The 19,072-nt window shown below is 47.5% G+C and overlaps 1 long non-coding RNA gene and 3 other non-coding genes across 6 annotated transcripts; all 4 read left to right on the forward strand.

Moving 5' to 3' along the window:
• Window positions 1-741: 741 nt before the first annotated feature.
• Window positions 742-18,816, forward strand: LOC143808058 (uncharacterized). Of its 3 annotated transcripts, XR_013221868.1 has the most exons (7): window positions 742-756; window positions 854-928; window positions 10,170-10,428; window positions 12,774-12,868; window positions 13,934-15,137; window positions 15,229-15,752; window positions 17,799-18,816. It is a non-coding gene; the product is annotated as an uncharacterized LOC143808058 (long non-coding RNA). The 3 variants fall into 3 exon arrangements; XR_013221869.1 differs by lacking the exon at window positions 13,934-15,137 and having other exon boundaries at window positions 15,266-15,752; XR_013221872.1 differs by lacking the exons at window positions 13,934-15,137; window positions 15,229-15,752.
• On the forward strand, window positions 12,267-12,395 carry LOC143797480 (small nucleolar RNA SNORA13). The gene has a single exon (XR_013220501.1). It is a non-coding gene; the product is annotated as a small nucleolar RNA SNORA13 (small nucleolar RNA).
• On the forward strand, window positions 12,953-13,083 carry LOC143797477 (small nucleolar RNA SNORA13). Its single transcript, XR_013220499.1, has one exon. It is a non-coding gene; the product is annotated as a small nucleolar RNA SNORA13 (small nucleolar RNA).
• Window positions 15,891-16,017, forward strand: LOC143797478 (small nucleolar RNA SNORA13). The gene has a single exon (XR_013220500.1). It is a non-coding gene; the product is annotated as a small nucleolar RNA SNORA13 (small nucleolar RNA).
• Window positions 18,817-19,072: the final 256 nt, after the last annotated feature.

A 19,072-nucleotide genomic window follows, 5' to 3' on the forward strand; every position in this document is an offset into this window, starting at 1 on the left:
ACACTGTTGGTGACCTTAGATGTCAATAATTTATATACTTCGATTCAACATGTGAAGGGAATTAGGGCGACCGAACGGATACTTAGAGACTCCCATAAAGATTCTAAAGTAATAACTTTTTTACTAAATCTGTTAGAACTAGTATTAACGGAGAATTTTTTCTTATTTGAAGATACTTTTTATGTTCAGGTACAAGGTTCGGCTATGGGGTCCAATGTGGCCCCACCTTACGCTAACTGTTTTATGTCCATGTTTGAATCTGATTACATATATAATAATGAACTATTCCAATCACATTGTTTATTGTGGCGTCGGTATATAGACGACGTATTCTGTCTGTGGAGGGGCTCACAGGATACTTTAATCGGGTTCTTGGATCATATTAATTCGGTGTGGCCTGAACTTTCCTTCCCATTAAATTATAGTGCTTCACAAATCAACTTTTTGGACACTAAAAGTTCCAGGCGCTTTTTTCTGAAGTCACTTCCGGGCGGGTTAGCTTATAACGGGAGCGCGGTCTGAAAGCAAACATGCAGGAGATTTCTGAGTGCTCCGCATGCGGTCAGCTGTTTCCTTACCACCGGATTCTTTAGCGGTAAGCTCACGCTACATATAGTGGTTGTTTTTTCCGAATTGACATGTGTTTATATTCTAGTTTAATTTTCATTCCTTTGTCTCAGTACTCCTATTTGGAGTCATTTTCTATATAGGTGGGTCTTATTACAGCTGGGTCATTCAGTAACGGACCTTATAGCGGTAAGCTCTAGTTAATTATAGAAGGGAGTTTCCCCAGTAGTTTCTTTGGGCTGCCTATATTATATTATATTTATTTCTTTTGGTTCTTTATTTCTAGTATTTCTATGGAGTTCTGTACCTGAGCAAGGGACTTACTCCAATCACAACGTTATTCTATTCCCATAATAATTTGGTAAGCGAGTCTTTTCTACCTACTATCACAATGTATTTACAATAATGAAAAAAGTGCATTTATAATATTCTATACAATATGGGAATATTTTTACATAATGTGGGATTATCCCTGGGATATTTGGTACTAGGTTTATTCTTTTTCCGTGATACACGGAGGAATGTTCATATATACTAGTTAGTATTTTTATTATTTTTTTCAGATTTTTTCCATTTTTTTATTTTTTTCATACTACTTTCAGAATTTTTTTGATTTTTTCTGATTTTTTCTATTAAAACGAATATATATGAAAAAGCTCTCATGCGACATGAGGTCCTTATGTAAATGAATAAAGATAATTCTTATTGATAATGTGGATTTCTTTTGATCTGGAGGTATACATGAATCAGTGTTTATATTGAGACAAAGAGTTTGTGTATATACCTGTTGTTATTATATATTGGACTGTATGTTATTATTATATAATTTATTTTTATTTTTATGTTTTGTGCCCTAGTCTGATGAAGGTCAAAAAGACCGAAACGTTACATTGAAATATACTGGGACATATGATGATATAAATATATACATAAAGAATTTCTTCCTTGAGTGCCGGATTTTTTTCATATTTATCTGAATTGGGACTGGCAACCCTCATCTGTGCACCATCATTATCTAAGGAGTGACGTGTTATTTCTTTGAAATTTATGCTGCCTTTTTCATGAGCACCCTTATTTTTGGATCCAGTGGACTATTTTGCCATTTTTGAGATATAAATATTCTTCTGTCTCAAATCTTGAACTTTGCAATTTTGGAGTTTTTGTCAATTTTTATATTATTTTTTTTTTATTTTTTTTTTTTTATGTTTTGTGCCCTAGTCTGATGAAGGTCAAAAAGACCAAAACGTTACATTGAAATATACTGGGACATATGATGATATAAATATATACATAAAGAATTTCTTCCTTGAGTACCGGATTTTTTTCATATTTATACTTAAAGGGCACCTGTCACCACGTTTTTGGAAGATGGGATAAAAATAGCGTTAAATAGGGGCAGAGGTGGGCATTACATTAGTGTGTTTGTTATGCGTTTATTACCCACCGAAGCTGCCGAAATACCTTTGCAAAGTCTCCGTTTTCGCCTGTCAATCAGGCTGGTCTGGTCAAAAGGGCGTGGTGTCTTCCCCCAGATCTTGCTTAGTTTTCCGTTGGTGGCGTAGTGGTTTGCGCATGCCCAAGGTCCCGAATCCACTGCACAGGGGAGTTAAAAGAGCGCGATGTGCACTATTTCATTGGTGATTGGTGGGGGCGGCCATCTTCCTTTGGCCGCGCGTGCGCAGAAGCGGCGCTCTGCTGGCCGCGGCTTCAGGAAAATGGCCGCGGGATGCTGCGCGTGCGCAGATGGAGATCGCGGCGGCCATTTCCTGAAGCCGAGATGCGAACTCTGCCCCTATTTAACGCTATTTTTATCCCATCTTCCAAAAACATGGTGACAGGTGCCCTTTAATAATGGAGCCCCAGGCAGTATACAGGGGCCCCGGGCAGCACATGAGGGCCCCAGGCAGCACACAGGGCCCCAAGCAGCATACAGGGTCCCCTGGCAGCACCGAGTGGCCCCAGGCAGCATACAGGGGCCCCTGGCAGCACATAAGGCCCCAGGCAGCGCATTATACCCTGGGGTATAAATTGGCCTAGGCCAGATTAAACCCCTCCAGGGCCAGAATATACCCCAGCTGCTGTTGATCAGATTTTTCACGCTTTTGAGAACCATTGAGTGATACACTTAATAACGGGGCCCCTGTCAGTGCACAGGGGCCCAGGCAGCACACAGGGTGGCAGATACAGCGCATGGGGCCCCAGACAGAGCAAGGGGCCCCAGTCATCGCACAGGTGCCCCAGACATCGCACAGGATTGCGTGATATACTCAAAAACAGCGTACAGGGGGGCAGAGACATCGCACAGGGGACAGACACAGCGCGCAAGGGGGCAGAGACTGCGTGCAAGGGGGGGAAGAGACAGTGCGCAGGGCCCCTGTGCGCTGTCTGGGACCCCCTGTGCACTGTCTGGGACCCCCTGTGCGATGTCGGGGGCCCCGTTCTTGAGTATATCACTCAATCCTGTGCGATGTCTGGGGCCCCTGTATGCTGCCTGGGGCCCCTGTGCAGTGCCTGGGGCCCCGTGTGCTGCCTGGGACCCCGTTCGCTGTCTCTGCCCCTCGTGTGCTGCCTGAGGCCCCGTGCGCTGCCTGGGCCCTTGTGCGCTGCCTGGGGCCCTATGCGCTGCCTGGGGCCCCTGTGTGCTGCCTGGGACCCCGTTCGCTGTCTCTGCCCCCGTGTGCTGCCTGGGGCCCCTGTGCAATGCCTGGGGCCCTGTGCACTTCCTGGGGCCCGTGTGCTGCCTGAGGCCCCGTGTGCTGCCTGGGACCCCGTTCGCTGTCTGCCCCCCCGTATGCTGCCTGGGGCCCTGTTCGCTGTCTCTGCCCCCTGTACACTGCCTGGGGCCCCGTGTGCTGCCTGGGACCCCGTTCGTTGTCTCTGCCCCCTGTATGCTGCCTGGGGCCCCTGTGCGCAGTCTGGGGCCCTGCCTGGAGCCCTGTGCACTGCCTGGGGCCCCTGTGTGCTGCCTGGGTCCCTGTGTGGGACCCCATTCGCTGCCCCCCATGTGCTGCCTGGGGCCCTGTACTCTGCCTGGGGCCCTTGTGCTCTGCCTGGGGCCCTGTGTGCTGCCTGGGGCCCCTGTGTGCTGCCTGGGACCCGGTTCGCTGCCTCTGCCCCCATGTGCTGCCTAGGGCCTGTTTGCTGCCTGGGGTTCCGTTATTGAGTATATCACTCAATGGTTCTCAAAAGCCTGAAAAATCTGATCTGCAGCAGCTGGGGTATATTCTTACCCGGAGAGGTATAATCTGGCCTAGCTAGGCCACTTTAACCCCAGGTAATTTGGGCAGGGGCTTAATCTGGCCTGTTACAGTGGAGCCCAGGAATGGGCCCCCACGCTTGCTCAGGGCTCCGGTACTTGTGATACTTATTGCTCCACGTTCTACAGCTGCGGCATCTTCCATGTCCTCTGACTGTGATGTTTCAGATCAGAGGGAGCAATGACGTCACATCTGTGCGCCCTCTTCCTGATCAGTCACAGTGCAGAGAGCTGGAAGACGCCGACGCTGAGGAGTCCGGAGGAGAGGTATTTCATTTTTTTTAATGTTTGGAGCAATATGGGGACCATTGGAAGGGGCCCATTATATATGGAGCATTATGAGGCCCATGATACACTGGGGCATATCATATATGGGGCCCATCATATACTGGAGCGTCATATATGGGGCCCATTATATATGGAGCATTATATGGGGCTCATCATATATGGAGCCCATCATATACTGCATGGAGCATTATATGGGGCTTATTCTGTATGGAGCATCATATGGGGCCCATTATATATGGAGCATTATATTGGCCCCAATATATATGGAGCATGATATGGGGCCCATTATATATGGAGCATCATATGGGGCCCATTATATATGGAGCAGTATATGAAGCCCATCATACACTGGAGCAATATATGGGGCTCAGTATACTGTATGAAGCACTATGTAGTGCCAATAACACTGTATGGAGGACTCTACTGTCCGGTTTCTGAGCTATTGTAGAATTTACAATAGATATCAGTCATGTAATGTAAGAAGTAAAATCTTTGGCATTGTACTATACCCATATTTCTCTGCCGTGTCTGTACATCATGAACTGTGGTATGTGTTACAGGGGCCCACAGAGACTCTTTCCCCTGGGGCCCACGAAAACCTGGAGCCTGCCCTGATCACACCAATACCTCAGATCTGTTATATTCCATTAGTCTACAATCCTGTCATGGTTAGGACATGGTTAATATCCTGTTCTCTCAGGGTTAATGTTGTTGGGCCTCTCTTTCAAGATGGGAGGGGTATTTATATTCACTCCTAGTTGGGTTTCTCTGTCAGCTATACCTTCTGCTTGCTTTAATCTGTGTGCTTGGCCCCTGGAGTGTGTGCCCGGTTTGCATTGTGTTTATATTGCTCTCCGTGCATTACTCTCTTTGTTCTTCTGGATTACTGAACTCTGGCTTTGCTTATGACTATCCCCCTCTCTCTCCCTTTTGGTACCTCGTGATCTCCTGGCTCCGATCTTTTCTAGTTTGATAACTCTCTAGTGTTTATCCCTTCTCTGTTCCTCGGTGTCTGGCTCCACCCCCTGACCTTTTCCCACTCTGTCACATGTCTAAGGTCCTGTTGGTTACCAGGTTGGTAGCCCGGCGTTTAGCTCAGCTCCTTTGCTGCTGTGTTCAGCTCTCCCCACAGCATTAATACCAGGGAGCCGTGACAAATTCTATTAGAAATTACCACAACATGACAGACGCCAGACATGGCCAAGGGCCATGCAAGGAGGTGGCGGAGGACCTCAGTGCTCCCTCTCTCCTTATTGTGTGGCCCCCAAGCACTTGATGTAAATATGGTCCTATTGTATTGTCTTGACTTCTGCATTCACATTGTGCTTACTGTATATGCCATGTACCTTCATTGAATTGTCTTATATTACTGTATTATGTCATGCTGTGTTTACCCTGTTGCCATGTATTATTGTGCTGTGTTGGCAGTGTTCCTATATGTGTTAATGTCTTAATGTAACTGTTGTAGAGTTAGGGACAGCCGGGGGTTAAAATTGTGGGCTGGACTAGCAGGAAGCTGCTGCTGGAGTCAGAAGCTTGGGCAGGTCTCCTCTGCCCTGAGCAGATGCTTAACACAGCGGGGGAATGCCAAACACCAGATGAGGAAGAATCTGTTGCCCGTGACTCAAGGACAGCACTACGGGCATTGCCAGATGGGCAGTCCGACTCTTTTTGGATTCTTATTAAAGGGAACCTGTCACCCCCAAAATCGAAGGTGAGCTGCGGCCACCGGCATCAAGGGCTTATCTACAGCATTCTGTAATGCTGTAGATAAGCCCTGATTGTATCCTGAAAGATGAGAAAAAGAGGTTAGATTATACTCACCCAGGGGTGGTCCGGTCCAGGGCCTCCCATCTTATGATGACGTCCTCTTCTTGTCTTCCTGCTGCGGCTCTGGTGCAGGCGTACTTTATCTCCCTGTTGAGGGCAGAGCAAAGTACTGCAGTGAGCAGGCGCCGGGAAAGGTCAGAGAGGCCCAGCGCCTGCGCACTGCAGTACTTTGCTCTGTCCTCAACAGGGCAGATAAGTACGCCTGCGCCGAAGCTGCAGCCTGAAGACAAGAAGAGGACATCATCGTAAGAAGATGGGAGGCCCCGGACCGGACCGCCCCTGGCTGAGTATAATATAACCTCTTTTTCTCATCTTTCAGGATACAATCAGGGCTTATCTACAGCATTACAGAATGCTGTAGATAAGCCCTTGATGACGGTGGCCGCAGCTCACCTTCAATTTTGGGGGTGACCGGTTCCCTTTAGATATGTGTTCACCATAGGTGAACACATATTTTAAAGGGCCACTGTCACCCCCCTCCAGCCGTTATAAACTAAAAGAGCCACCTTGTGCAGCAGTAATGCTGCATTCTAACAAGGTGGCTCTTTTAGTTTTAGGTTCAAGTATACCCCAAATAAAGCGATTTGATACTTAGCCATAATTGGTGTCTCTAGCCACGTAGGCTGGTCCTCCCTCCCCAGCTTGGCCAGCTCCTCTGCCGTCACTCACATCTTCTTGGTCTTTCTGCGCCGCCCCCTCAGCGCTGTTTACGTTTTCAAACCGGCGCCTGCGCTGTGTAGTACTGTTCTGCGCACTTGAACCTAAAACTAAAAGAGCCACCTTGTTAGAATGCAGCATTACTGCTGCACAAGGTGGCTCTTTTAGTTTATAACGGCTGGAGGGGGGTGACAGTGGCCCTTTAAGATGACTTCAATAAGGCTTAAACTCCACCCACCAGAGGTCAAAACCACGCCCATTTACAGCCAGCCAATGAAATTGATGAATGGGCGGGGTTTATCTCAGGTGGGCAGGGATACATCTGCCGAACTTTGCAATTATACGCCCAGTGAGAGCCATGAAGATAATTTAGTGGCTCTCACTGTAAGGCTATGTGCCCACGTTGCAGAATTTTCCTGATCAAAACTGGACTCCTTTCTCAGGAAATCCGCTTGCATTTTTTTATGGAGTGTCCCAATACAATTATATAGCGGCAACATCGCCGAAACTCCGCAAAATTAATGAACATGCTGCGTTTTTTTCCGTGATACGGTTTTTTTTGCAGAAAAAATGCAGCTTGGGCACAACAACGCGGAATTCCATTAAAAATAATGCAAAAAAACACAACGTGTGCACATAGCCTAATGCCGGCTCCTATCGCTCACAGTAGGGAGCCAGCTCTTTGCCTTATTATTATTATTATTTATTATTTATTTATATAGCACCATTAATTCCATGGTGCTGTACATGAGAAAGGGGTTACATACAGAGTTATAGATATCATTTACAGTAAACAGGTTTACAGTGACACACTGGTACAGAGGGGAGAGGACCCTGTCCTTGCGGACTTACATTCTATGGGATAGTGGGGAAGAGACAGAAGGTAGGGGTGAGGCGGCGGCGGCTCTGGCGGTGGTGAGGCGGCGGCTCGGTTATTGTAGGCTGTAGGCTTTCCTGAAGAGATGGGTTTTCAGGTTCCGTCTGAAGGATCCGAGGGTGGTGGATAATCGGACGTGTTGAGGCATGGAATTCCAGAGGATGGGGGATATTCGGGAGAAATCTTGGAGGCGATTGTGTGAGGAACGAATAAGTGTGGAGGAGAGTAGGAGGTCTTGGGATGAACGAAGATTACGTGAGGGAAGATAGTGGGAGATTAGTTCAGAGATATGGGGAGGGGACAGGTTGTGGATGGCTTTGTAGATCAATGTTAGTAGTTTGAACTGGATTCGTTGGGGGATTGGGAGCCAGTGGAGGGATTTGCAAAGGGGAGTAGCAGGGGAGTAGCGAGGAGAGAGGTGGATTAGGCGGGCAGCAGAGTTGAGGACAGACTGGAGTGGTGCAAGAGAGTTAGCGGGGAGGCCACAGAGGAGGGTGTTGCAGTAATCGAGGCGGGAGATGATGAGAGCATGCACAAGAGTTTTGGTAGATTGTGGACTGAGGAAAGAACGGATTCTGTTAATATTTTTGAGTTGGAGGCGACAGGAGGTGGCAAGAGCTTGGACGTGAGGTTTGAAGGACAGGGCAGAGTCAAGAGTTACCCCGAGGCAGCGGATTTCAGGAGCGGGAGAGAGCGTGATGCTGTTCACCATAATAGATAGATTGGGTAGGGGGGATACGTGAGGTGGGGGAAAGATGATGAATTCGGTTTTGTCTACATTGAGTTTTAGGAAGCGAGAGGTGAAGAAGGAGGATATGGCTGACAGACACTTCGGGATTCTGGACAGCAGGGATGTGACATCTGGGCCAGAGAGGTAGATCTGAGTGTCGTCTGCATACAGGTGGTACTGGAAGCCATGGGACTTTATGAGTTGTCCTAGGCCAAGGGTATAGATGGAAAAAAGTAGGGGTCCTAGGACAGAGCCTTGAGGGACTCCGACAGAGAGAGGGCGGGATGAGGAGGTAGTGTGGGAGTGGGAAACGCTAAATGTGCGGTTGGATAGGTATGAGGCAATCCAGGACAGGGCGAGGTCTTTGATGCCAAGGGAAGAAAGAATCTGTAGCAGTAGGCAGTGATCGACTGTGTCGAAAGCAGAGGACAGGTCAAGAAGGAGGAGGATGGAGAACTGTCTGTTAGCTTTGGCTGTGACTAGGTCATTAGTAATTTTTGTCAGGGCAGTTTCGGTGGAGTGGTGGGGGCGGAAGCCAGATTGGAGGTTGTCAAGGAGAGAGTTAGATGAGAGGTGGGAGGAAAGTTGACCATGGACATGCTGCTCAAGGAGTTTTGAAGCAAACGGGAGCAGAGATATGGGGCGATAGCTGGGCATAGCAGTTGGGTCAAGGTTAGTTTTTTTGAGGATGGGTGTGATGGTGGCATGTTTGAAGGCAGAGGGGAAGGTACCAGAAGAGAGCGATAGGTTGAAGAGATGGGTTAGGGCTGGAATAAGCGTGTTAGTGAGGTTGGGGAGCAGGTGGGAAGGCATGGGGTCAAGTGCACAGGTGGTGAGGTGTGATTTGGAAAAGAGGCGAGTAAGCTCTCCTTCAGTGATGTTGGAGAGGGAGGTTATTAGGGAAGGGCAGAGGTCTGACATATGGAGTGGTTGGGGTGGTGGACAAGTAAAGGTTTGCCTTGTTTGGTCGATCTTGTTTTTGAAGTAGGTGGCAAAGTCCTCGGAAGAGATGAAGGGAGCTGGAGGTGGCAGTGGTGGGCGGAGGAGAGTTAAATGTGCTGAACACTTAGATCGTTTGCGAATGACCCATCACTATTGCCAGACCCCAGGACGGGATAGACTCTGTCGCCCAGGACTTAAGGACTGCAACACGGGCCCCAGGACTCGGTAAGAGCCCTCCCGAAGGGATTTTAAGCGTCCAGATTCAGGTGTATGGACTACTGCTTTGACCGACGGCCATGGATATTGCTAGGGAGGGCAGGAAGCCGGAGTTGTGTCTATTCTTCAACTCTGTTCCCTATTAGACTACAAGTCACGTCTGAGGATTGTGTCCGTCCTGTTTCATGTACAATGTCCCGGGTGTATACTGACTGTGGCTGCCCTGGGTCACACCACTGCGCTGCCGCCGCCACTCGGACCGGAGCGTTCAGCTGCATAGAAATACACGCACTTAGTCCATAGGCTACGTTCACATTTGCGTTGTGCGCCGCTGCGTCGGCGACGCAACGCACAACGCAAACAAAAACGCAGCAAAACGCACGCTAAAACGCTGCGTTTTGCGACACATGTGTCCTTTTTTGCCGAAAGTTGGACGCAAAAAAATGCAACTTGTTGCGTTCTCTGCGCCCAACGCTTGCGGCCATGCGTCGCAAAACGCAGCACAACGCATGTCCATGCGCCCCCATGTTAAATATAGGGGCACATGATGCATGCGGTGACGCTGCGGCGCCCGACGCTAATGTGAACGTAGACTTAGTGCGGTTTATGACCCCGGCCTTACAACTACAATATGATGCCTCAGCTTCTTGGCTTTATTTTTCCCACTGAATCTGCAACACAGGTCCTAAGCGCTTTATACACAGCTCTATGCAGCGCCAGCCATGCGGCTCCCGTTTCCTAGGGTCTACTCCTGACATTTGAGTTTTATATGGTCTAATGGTACGGCCCCTCTCCCTGCTTCACAGATGGTACAGCCCGAAATGAAATAGGCGTGATCCACTGGCGCTACTTCCTTTCTGAATGAGAACGAGGCAGCGGTCGGTTGTGTGCTGGCGCGGTGGATTAGGTCACGTGCTCAAGGCATGGCGGCTCGAAGTAGAAGGGTCGGAAGCGTCATCGTCATGGGTGCCTGGAGCACAGCTGGGCCTGGCGGGGGACGGAGCGGCTCTGCTGGGCGTCCGTGAGGCTGCGGCGAGCCGTGTGGTGTCGGTTACACTGTACCGTGTAAGTTCGTCATACGCATCTATAACTACAGGAGAGGACGTGCTGGCATGTGGCGCCCAGTGTAAGGGGAGGCCCAGCATGGAGGCGGCGCTGTGTGCTCAGGCTCGTGGGCTCGGTTTTATGTCCGTCCTCTCAGATGTCTGACCGCAATTTCCAGCGTTATTTACCGCTGTTTGGGCTGTGCCCCGTCCTTGTATAGACCACAATGTAAGCAGTGCGCAGGGGCTGACATGTCTGCAGTATGTGCTGCTCTCCCTCCTCTAGGTCTATGGGCAGTGCCATGCCTCCATTTAGATGTCCCTGTCTCTAGGTCCGCTGGCAGTGCCATGCCTCCATTTATGTCCCTGTCTCCTCTAGGTCCGCTGGCAGTGCCATGCCTCCATTTATGTCCCTGCCTCCTCTAGCTCCCCAGGCAGTGCCATGCCTCCATTTATATGTCCCTGGGTCCGCTGGCAGTGCCATGCCTCCATTTAGATGTCCCTGTCTCTAGGTCCGCTGGCAGTGCCATGCCTCCATTTATGTCCCTGTCTCCTCTAGGTCCGCTGGCAGTGCCATGCCTCCATTTAGATGTCCCTGTCTCCTCTAGCCCCGCTGGCAGTGCCATGCCTCCATTTAGATGTCCCTGTCTCTAGGTCCGCTGGCAGTGCCATGCCTCCATTTATATGTCCGTCTCCTCTAGGTCCGCTGGCAGTGCCATGCCTCCATTTATATGTCCGTCTCCTCTAGGTCCGCTGGCAGTGCCATGCCTCCATTTATATGTCCCTGTCTCCTCTAGGTCCGCTGGCAGTGCCATGCCTCCATTTAGATGTCCCTGTCTCCTCTAGGTCTGCTGGCAGTGCCATGCCTCCATTTATATGTCCCTGTCTCCTCTAGCTCTGCTGGCAGTGCCATGCCTCCATTTATATGTCCCTGTCTCTAGGTCCACTGGCAGTGCCATGCCTCCATTTATATGTCCCTACCTCCTCCAGGTCTATGGGCAGTGCCATGCCTCCATTTATATGTCCCTGCCTCCTCTAGCTCCCCTGGCAGTGCCATGCCTCAATTTATGTCCCTGTCTCCTCTGGGTCCGCTGGCAGTGCCATGCCTCCATTTATATGTCCCTGTCTCCTCTAGCTCCGCTGGCAGTGCCATGCCTCCATTTATATGTCCCTGTCTCTAGGTCCACTGGCAGTGCCATGCCTCCATTTATATGTCCCTACCTCCTCCAGGTCTATGGGCAGTGCCATGCCTCCATTTATATGTCCCTGCCTCCTCTAGCTCCCCTGGCAGTGCCATGCCTCCATTTATGTCCCTGTCTCCTCTGGGTCCGCTGGCAGTGCCATGCCTCCATTTATATGTCCCTGTCTCCTCTAGCTCCCCTGGCAGTGCCATGCCTCCATTTATGTCCCTGTCTCCTCTGGGTCCGCTGGCAGTGCCATGCCTCCATTTATATGTCCCTGTCTCCTCTAGCTCCGCTGGCAGTGCCATGCCTCCATTTATATGTCCCTGTCTCTAGGTCCACTGGCAGTGCCATGCCTCCATTTATATGTCCCTGTCTCTAGGTCCACTGGCAGTGCCATGCCTCCATTTATATGTCCCTACCTCCTCCAGGTCTATGGGCAGTGCCATGCCTCCATTTATATGTCCCCGTCTCCTCTGGGTCCGCTGGCAGTGCCATGCCTCCATTTATATGTCCCTGCCTCCTTCAGATCCGCTGGCAGTGCCATGCCTCATATGAAGGGCCGCATGTTCCTGGTCACTTGCTAATGCCCATCAGAAATAAGTGCTCAGTGTCTTCCTTTGGGGCTGTTACTGCTCTTATTTCCAGTTACATCATTTCTCTGCTGTTTAATGCCCGTTGCCTTTGTGTTGCCCATTTACTATATAATTGGTAACTGTGGTGTCAGAAAAGGCAGAAAGAAATCCCATCATGGCTGCCTGACTCTGGGACGTCTCCTCCCTGGGTGTATAGCTGTGCTGGAATACGTCGGTGCTTGGCGGTACATGATAAAGGCATTATCTTTATGATAGTAGATGCTATTCATTAATGCAGTATTGCCGCTAACTGATGGCCAGGAAAACGTATCCAGCTTTTTTTCCTGCGAGGGCAGCACTGGTCTCTGCATGTCGGGTATTCTGGCACCGCTCTGTTGCTGGCTCCTTACTGCCAATCTGAGCCGACAACAGAGCGCACATGGTTATTATGCAGGGACTAAGAATTACAAAGCTTATATGGAAAAAGTGAGATGTGATGGATCACCATGGGCACTAAGTCTAGGTGCAGGGTTTTGCTAAACAATTTTAAGAAATGTTTCCTTTTATTCTTGTTGTGTTAACTATAAAAATAATTTTTGTGTTACTTCTAGGTCTGTTTGCTGTGACATGACACATCGGTCTCTATATCCTTGAATGAAGTACTACAAGTCCCATGGCGCTTAATGATGGCCAACAAAAATAAAGGGTCAGTGATTTCCTGCTGAAAGATGGGATGGTTCTGATAAGGGCATTGCCTGGTTAACACTGATCATGTATAGGGTTAATTGAATGCCTTTGTGTTGCCCATTTGCTCTATAAATGGTGAATGTGGTGTCAGGAAAGGCAGAAAGAAATCCCATCATGGCCTGCCGCACCCTACGAGTTCTTATCTTGGGTGTGTATGGTTGTGCTGGAATAATTCTGCAGCTTCTCACTTTGCCGCATCACATTAGATATTATTGCTCTAATAGAGGTTGTTCATGAATGCTGAATAAACACATCAGCTTGCTTCTCTGCACGGGATGGCTACAAGAGGGTCCATCTTCAGAAGGTGCTCTAGCAGTTCAAGGAAATCAATTAGCAGGTTTTTTTGCTATTTAATCTGAGAGCAGCATAATATAGGGCATGAGGTCCTGATTCCAGGGATGTCTCTAATTAGGCTGTGTGATGTAGTTTCAATAATGTTCTATCAGTAGATTAGCAATGCCTGGACTACAGCTCACATGACCAGCAGTCCAGCCAATCTGTGTAACCCCACCACTGATTAGCAGCTGCCAGTCAGGGATGTGTCTGTTTATATCAGACAAAACAGGTATGCTATGAAAACTACAACAAGCAGCCCAGTAATTGATACATCCCTGGAATCGGCTTTTCTTGCCCTATGTTATGCTGCTCTCAGATTGTATAGGTCATAACTGCACACAGGTTCCCTTGTGGCATTATTGGCCCAATAAGAATATGCCTTATTTGCTGCACTTCCCTTGGATTCCCAATAGGTGTTGGAAAAACTAGTTGCTCGACTTTCCACAAATTGGGAAAGGGAGTTGCTCCAATGAATGAGTCCACTGAAGCCAATATTCCTGGTGCTCATGCTTCCAACTGGTTTAGACACCATTTCCATCATGTGTGGTGGTCCCAGAATGTGGTTAAGGTATACATGGGGGGAGGGATTGGAATCTTATCTGCCAGAATTAAGCTATAAAAATTGCATTTGACTAAGATTTCATTTTCTGCTTTCGGGATTCTCACATTTTTATTTTTTTTTATACAGGGTGGAGCGCGGTAATTTGCTTTTTTGCACTGCATGCTGTGGCGGCACTGTCGGTCGAAGACAGGGGAGAGTGGGTGTGGCTTACAGTGGCTGATGGGAGATTTGTATTCCTCCGCCTTTCAGTTGCCATCATGCAGTGGACACGTGAGGAGAGGTCATTTTGTGTTGAAGCGTATTTTTCAAATGCCCACTCGATCATTGCAGTGCAGCGTGCTTTTCGTTTACAATTCGCTGTTCCTCCACGCGGACGTGTTCCTGGACGGCAATCAATTGTAAATTGGGTGAATGCATTCAGAACAGCAGGGAATGTGTCATGTGTACGAAGGGGACCTGAGAGAAGGATTACAACACCACAAAACATCGAGAGAGTTAGAGCAGCAGTACTGCAATCTCCGAAACGCTCTGCTCGGAAGCAATCATTTGCTCTTGGCATTTCAAGACGTTCTCTCCACCGGATTCTTCATGATGAACTGAATTTTCACCCGTATAAAATGTGCGTGATCCAACAATTGTCAGCACGGGACTATTTGACACGGCGGACCTCTTGTGAAGACATGTTAGCAACGATACCCCGTGACGCAATTGTGTTTTTTTCTGATGAGGCACATTTTCACCTCAGTGGGTGTGTAAACAAACAAAATATGTGTTACTGGAGTGAAACAAACCCCAGAGAAGTTCACGAGAGACCTCTGCATTCGGACCGCGTCACTGTGTGGTGCGCCATATCACGAGTAGGCATCATTGGTCTTTACTTTTTTCAGGATAACGGTCATGCCGTAACTGTGAACTCCGAACGGTACTTGTCTATGATACAGGATTATTTTCAGCCGGCTCTTGAGGCAATGGAACTAGAGGATACATGGTTCCAACAGGATGGTGCCACTGCACACACAGCGAGGGTTACCATGAATTGTTTGAGGCAAATGTTTCCTGGACGGCTTATCTCTTTGAGGGGAGATGTGAACTGGCCAGCACGCTCACCAGATTTAGCCCCATGCGATTTTTTCCTTTGGGGTTACCTGAAGTCTAAGGTGTATATCAACCGTCCCAACACCTTGGAAGACCTAAGGAACAATATTGAAGCTGAAATTGGCAGAATACCAGTGGACATGCTTGTTAGAGTTCATGAAAACTTCAGAAAACGTATGCAGCAGTGTGTGGATATCGAAGGTCGACATTTGCCAGATACACTATTTAAAACCATGTAATTTAAAAATTCCATTACTGTTCAGTATAATTAAAATATAATAAATTTTTCTAATGATCATAATTTTTTTATTTCATTCCCAAATCAGCAAATTACCGCGCTCCAACCTGTATATATATTTATAGGTAACGTAATCAACCGTTCATTTAACGCACACCATAAGGAGACCGCTCAGATGGAAGCACAAACCATATTCTGATACATTTCCCTTCAGATTATGGGAGAATTCCCGTACCATACTCTGCCTCATCACCCCCCTGTGGCGGTACCATCCTCTGCCGCATCGCCCCCTGTGGCGGTACCATCCTCTGCCGCATCGCCCCCTGTGGCGGTACCATCCTCTGCCGCATCGCCCCCTGTGGCGGTACCATCCTCTGCCGCATCGCCCCCTGTGGCGGTACCATCCTCTGCCGCATCGCCCCCTGTGGCGGTACCATCCTCTGCCGCATCGCCCCCTGTGGCGGTACCATCCTCTGCCGCATCGCCCCCTGTGGCGGTACCATCCTCTGCCGCATCGCCCCCTGTGACGGTACCATCCTCTGCCGCATCGCCCCCTGTGGCGGTACCATCCTCTGCCGCATCGTGCCATTTTTGCCATCACTATAGAGCCCGGTAAGTCGTCTTAACCCAACTTTCTGGACATCTGAGGAAAACCTCATACTCGTTAGTTTATTACTTGTTTCAAGCCTCTTCTTTTGAGAATCTATTTTCTATGTTCCAAGTTTGCAAAATGTACTGTTGAGAAATGTTTGCCTTTGTGTTACCCATTCATGATCAAAATGATGAATGTGGCGTCAAACAAGGCATACAGTAACTTCCTTGCCCCTTATAGTGCCCTGACATTATTGTACGGGTACCAGGATGCATGGGAACAATTGTCTTACTATTCATTGTACTACTATTTAATGTTCTGGGATTTTAACTATTCATGCTCACTCAGAATCTAAAAAATGTGGGCTTCATTTATCAAAATTGTCTTAAACTATTACCCATAGCAACCAATCTTTTTTTTTTTTTTTGCAGCTTTGGATAAGGCAATGTGCACACGTTGCGGATTGGGCCCTGCGGCTCCGCAGCAGTTTTCCATGTGGTGTACAGTACCATGTAAACCTATGGAAAACCAAATCCGCAGTGCATCTGCCTTGGAAAGTTCCATGCAGAAACGCAGCGGATAATTTTCCGCAGAATGACAATTTTGTGCGGATTCTGCAGCGTTTTACACCTATTCCATAATAGGAATCTGCATGTGTAAAAACGCAGGCAAATTCCGCACAAAATCTGCACAAAACCCGCTGGGATTCCGCAGGTAAAATGCAACGTGTGCACATACCCTTAAAGCTGCTCTGACTGGTGGCTGTGGGTAACAAATACGCTTGATTTATTTTTTTTGACAGCTTTGATAAATCTGCCCAGTGAGGTCATTAGTATGACACGCACACTAGAAAACTGCCCTGCTTCTTTTCCAACACTGTTTTGCACACTTTGTGCCTTGCCCGTTAAGTGCGTGGCTTATCTCCTGATGCTGCTGCTGTGCCCAGTGACATGCACAACACCAGTCTATATGCATTGGGTTTGTAATCAAGCTCCTAATGTGGAAAGGCACATTCTGGGTGAATCCCAAACCCTAACCTTTACATTTCTGGGGGCTTCAGTTAGCTCTATAGGCCAATATTATCTGTGTGACTGCAGATTTGACACCCCCTCCCCACCAATGGCGCAAGCACCGTCCTTCGAGGATTCACCGGTTTCTGAGTTTTGAACGGCGGTGATTTATGCTCTCCTGGGCAGAAGCCGTCCAGTGGGTACAGCCTCGCCCCATACAAGTGTTAAGGGAATGCCGTGCCCCCTAGACAGCCATGTCTAGGGGGGAGTGTGCATATTGCATATATCACCGCCTGTCCAATCCTCGCCGCGCACATTGCCTGAGCTGAGGAGATTCATAAGTCTGCGGTCAGTGAATGCAGACTTACCATTTTAGACTGGGCAAAACCCTTTAAAGTAGTTTTTGCGATCACAAAATATGTCCCCAAAAGCAGTTTTGTTTAATATGAAATCTGCTTTATTCAACCTCCCTGGGTCCCGCAGAGTCTCTGCCATGGTATACTGCAGCTGGGGGAAAAAGGTTTTCTGAAATAGGAAACCCCTATAATTTAATGTGTTCTGAGCTCATAGAAGATTCTTGACAGCACATCCTGTTTACACCGGACGTGTCCTGTCAAGACTCCAAGCTTAAAAACCATTCCACCCTAGAAATGAGTAAAATGGTTGGGTGTCTGCTGCCTGCTTATAGCCAGGCCAACCGTCACACGAGCACTCCTGGGATCTCTAGTCTTCTGACTATAGTCCAGTGGAAATGGCCCTCAACCCTTTCATGCTAATGACTACATTATTCCTATAGCTTGGACGTAATAAAACTCGTCAACTAACACCACAAATGGGTTCCCTGCCTCTGTTCCCTTGTCGGTCACATTAGTGGTGGTGCACCATTGTACAGGGTTCTGGAGAGTAGGAAGGGAAGAGGCGGCAAGGCTGGGAAAAACAGGCAGCTACTGACAGGATCTTGTGACAATTTCAGTTTGGCAGATAATGTATAAAAGCAATGTGGTAACATTTTCTTGACATACTGTACTTACACTATTTTTTCCATATTCTTTCTAGATCGTCAGGAATTGTACATGAGCAGCTTGTAAATACAAACAACTTGTCCATACTGATGATGAAAATGTCTCTGGGCATTTGGAATTTACTAAATTACATTAACTGGATCTGGTCTTTATTTGCATAATGTTGTGTGCTGTTCTTTGACCAATATTCCTGTATTCACACGTACCTTTGTCATGGTCTGGTTGTCTGCCTCCATCTAGTAGCAAACTCCTGATGCCGATTCCCATGACATTGTTTCTCTTATCACGTAAAGATTACCAATTTACAAGATGTAAATATCAAATGTGTGACAATGCAACCATCTAGCCTACAAGAAGAAATTTCACACTTGAATAGAAGTTAAAAATGTTTTAGTTTAAAATGACTTAATTCTATGATTAATACAGTGATAATTCTGGGGGAGTAGTGAACACACAATGAACGGGTATTTGGAAAGGGGTTATGTAGAGTAGTCTTTATAGTAACCAATAGTATCCAATAAACGCCAAATATCATAAAATACTAAATAGATAAGAAAATATCAAATTGAAAGCGCAGATGCACAATTAGATCTATTTTCTCCTAGTGGATATTTTATGAAGATAGAATAAGTGAAAGGTGTTTACAGCATCAAGTTTTGAAGCTAAATGTTATATCAGTACAGACATGTTACCCTCGCCAATCCCTACATATCTGCATGTGACAAATCTATGCATTCGCACTCCTTTACAATTTCATCTAGAAGCATTGCTATTGTCATACTTGCTGTTTATCGGACAGTTACTGTAAAGACTTATTATATGCTCTATATATACTACTATTCCTGTGCGATTCTCTTCATTCATCATATGAAGTTAAGCCTTTATTTAACTATTTAATATACAATTTATTTTAACTTCTATTCAAGTGTGGTGTTTCTGCTCGTAGGCTATGTATCTCATCATGTAAAATTAAATAGTCAAAAAGTCTTATGTATCATAAGAGCCTGTTGCCCAAAACTTTTGTAGAAAAAATGAATAAAAGTAAAATTGGACATCACTGTAATTTTATTGACTTGTATTGGAAAACTATGGTTCAGTTACTCCGGTATCGCCAGGATTCTACTTTTAACACTGCTTGAGATGACTTGAGCAAAAATGTGTGTGGCTTTTGGTAGTTTTGCACCAGTCCCTAGCCTGCTCTTTATAAACTGGATGAAGCTTGCCACAAAATTGGTGTAAAGTTTGAAAGAAAAGTACTTTGGCACATGGAAACTGGGTCACCTGATTGGGCCTCTTTCCAATTGGAAT

This window comes from Ranitomeya variabilis, chromosome 1 (genome assembly GCF_051348905.1).
Source record: "Ranitomeya variabilis isolate aRanVar5 chromosome 1, aRanVar5.hap1, whole genome shotgun sequence".
NCBI lineage: Eukaryota > Metazoa > Chordata > Amphibia > Anura > Dendrobatidae > Ranitomeya > Ranitomeya variabilis.